This window comes from Sorghum bicolor, unplaced genomic scaffold (assembly GCF_000003195.3).
Source record: "Sorghum bicolor cultivar BTx623 unplaced genomic scaffold, Sorghum_bicolor_NCBIv3 super_70, whole genome shotgun sequence".
Classification (NCBI taxonomy): Eukaryota; Viridiplantae; Streptophyta; class Magnoliopsida; order Poales; family Poaceae; genus Sorghum; species Sorghum bicolor.
This window is the reverse complement of record NW_018396443.1, coordinates 58,005-61,013: the sequence shown is the minus strand read 5'-3', so window position 1 is coordinate 61,013 and position 3,009 is coordinate 58,005. Positions and strand designations below refer to the sequence as shown.

At 48.3% G+C, this 3,009-nt stretch overlaps 1 long non-coding RNA gene across 1 annotated transcript in view; it reads right to left on the bottom strand.

Moving 5' to 3' along the window:
- LOC110431530 overlaps positions 1 to 2,956 on the bottom strand; it is a 22,146-nt gene extending 19,190 nt beyond the window's left edge. Inside the window, exon 1 of the long non-coding RNA XR_002448968.1 lies at positions 2,632 to 2,956. This is a non-coding gene — a long non-coding RNA (uncharacterized LOC110431530). The remainder of the gene's footprint in view (positions 1 to 2,631) is intronic.
- Between the last annotated feature and the right edge of the window lie 53 nt (positions 2,957 to 3,009).

The window sequence follows — 3,009 nt, the reverse complement described above, 5'->3', positions numbered from 1 at the left end:
CTTGGTTGTAGGGCAGAGAGGGACCCTCGGAGACTTCCCAAGTCTCGGATCCGACTTCCTCGAACGGAGCACCGACCTCGAGGTTCGGTTCAACGGGCACTCCTTCGGTCACGGACGCTATACGCAAGATGATGAATGCTTATGATATGCGTATGGCAATTATGCAAGAAGGGCCAAATCAAGTACAATTTGTCCTCCCAATGCAGTGCAGAACAATTAATAAATAAATTTGTTTAATAACTTAATATTTTTACTCAAGAGGTTGCATCTGTAAACTAAGACTTTACTTAATTCATAATTATCTTAAATTAAGTAATTATTAAACCTATTTACCTTAATTAATTCTTAATTAATTACTAATGACAGTAATTAAGCATTAAGGCTAAACAATAATCAAATGCCAAAGGTCATTAGGGTTAATGACCTTAGGTTCTCACACAATCCAAAATCACTCAACCCTAATTATGAGGATCTAAATAATCATTATTTAATTATTTTGGAATTATTATTTAAGTGCTAAATAAGGGTTTATTAATATTTTAAACAAACATTATCCAAATGCCACCAAATTTTGGGTGGAGCCAGGGAATAATATCCAGAGGCTCCCCACAATTTTTGGTGATTTTTGGACACCCTAATAAATTACTAAAATTCATCAAAGTTTTATTTGCTAATTAAAAGAGCCAATTTTCATATCCTGACCAACTATCAGAAAACAGAGCCTAGTATTTTTCTTGGGTTCTACTTATTTCAGGGAATCTATACAAAAATTTTTGTGATTTTTGGATCAACCCACAATTTTCTACACAATTTCAAACATTCAACAAAAATTACATAAAAAGAAAAAGAAAAAGCCACTGCAGCGTGGTTTGGAATCGGCCCGCAGGCCGGCCCGCTTTGCTCGGCCCACGCGAGCCTGAGCGGGTGGCGCGTGCTGCCCCCTTCCCCTCACGCGGACACTGACGAGCGGGTCCCGCTCGTCAGTTCCGTCTCCCTCGCACCCGGCGGCCTTGCCGCGCTCCCGGTTGCCGCTGGCGAGGCCCCAGCCCCACACCAGGGTGCGCATCGGCTGCGCCTTGAGCTTGCGACTCCAGAGATACGGCTTGAGGACGCTCTACCGCCCTCCTCCTATCTCGGCCACGCGAAAGGCGGCGGCCGCCCTGGCCGATCGTCGGCCGGCCACTAGGGCCCGGTAGAGTGTAAAAGGATGGCCTAGCGAGCTTCCACGGGGATTAGGAAGAGTGGTGCTCACGCTGCAAGGCGCGGGAAAGCAGCTGAAGCCGCTGGCGACGGGGGCAGTGTCGTCGGGCGGGAGCTCTGGCTCCGGCAAGCTTGTTCCGGCAATCCTGCTCACAATCAAAGAGAGGGAGCGAGCGCATGAGCGACCGGGGCACGGGAGGAACGTGAAACGGTCGCCAGTGGGGTGTGATACTCACTAGAACACCGTGGCCACGGGAAGAGTTCCGCGGCGGCGGTCTCGGCCGGAATTGGAGAAGAGGGGAAAAGCTCTGGCGCTTGAAGGGGTTAGGGCGTGAGCTTGGGGGTGCTCTGGGTCCGCAAGGAGATGGCGAATACGGCCGCGTGCTCAATTTGGCGCGAGGGGAACTGGGTACGGTGGATTTCAGAGAGAGGGATGTCGAGTTTCTCCGGCCGTGGACAGCGAACACGGACGGCGTCGTCCACGTCGGTGCTCAAGTGGAGGGGAAGGCAAGCCCGAGGCACCCACGTCGCCTGGCGACCCTGGCAGCAAGCAGCTGCGTGCACTCACGCATGCGCGCGGCGCTGCTCGCGCGGCAGCTGCGCTGGACAGGGAGCCGGTGATCCCTATCGGATCACTGTAGCAACCCCTATCTTCCCCCTTTTGTCCCCTTGCGAATTTCAGCCAAAATTTGAACTAAAGTCCAATTGCCACCAAAACAAAAGTTGTGCCAAATTTTGTAAGCTACAAATCATATTTAGATGTCCCAAGCTGATTCTCACTGGAAATAAGTTAATTTTGCCAGACAGTTTGAAAATCAGACTCAATTCAAAAGAAATTCAAATTTTTGAATTGGGGCAAAACAGAATTTCCAAAATTACTTTTGATTTTGTATAACAACTTGAAAAACTCCCAACATGAAAGTTGCTCAACTTTTTGTGCTCTACAACTTTCATGTTGACCACTTTTCAAAATTCCAAATGGATTTTGAATTGGGGATTTAAGTTGGAAAAGGGGACACTTTCTGGAAATCTGTATTTTCAAAATTACTTTGAATTTTGTATTGAAACTTCAAAAACTCAAAACACCAAAGTTGTACATCTTGCCAAGAGCTACAACTTTGCTTTTGAACTCAACCTCAAATTTTGCTTAGTTTTTGACTTAAGCAAAAGGGGACAAATCTAGGATCCAGAAATCAGGGTTTTCCCCCCCCATTTTCTCGGAAATCTTTTACCCTAGGGTTTTAGCAACCACACAAGCAACAACACACCACAGAAGCACACTCTACTTCCCTAAGCTCAAGCAATCAAAGTAAACTTATTTTAAGTTGATGCATACTACTGTGCTTTAACAATTATGGTTTGCAATGCTTATGATGACATGATCCGTTTTTAGTAACCGTAACATCAGGGATGTTACACAACGCCCTCGACCTATTCTCAAACTTTAAATAGGTAGGACGGCACGGCTGCTCCGGTGAGCCGTGCCATGGAATCGGGAGCTCCAAGTGGGCCATTTTTGGTAAGCAGAACTGGCGATGCGGGATGAACCGGAAGCCGGGTTACGGTGCCAAACTGCGCGCTAACCTAGAACCCACAAAGGGTGTTGGTCGATTAAGACAGCAGGACGGTGGTCATGGAAGTCGAAATCCGCTAAGGAGTGTGTAACAACTCACCTGCCGAATCAACTAGCCCCGAAAATGGATGGCGCTGAAGCGCGCGACCCACACCCGGCCATCTGGGCGAGCGCCATGCCCCGATGAGTAGGAGGGCGCGGCGGCCGCTGCAGAACTCGGGGCGCGAGCCTGGGCG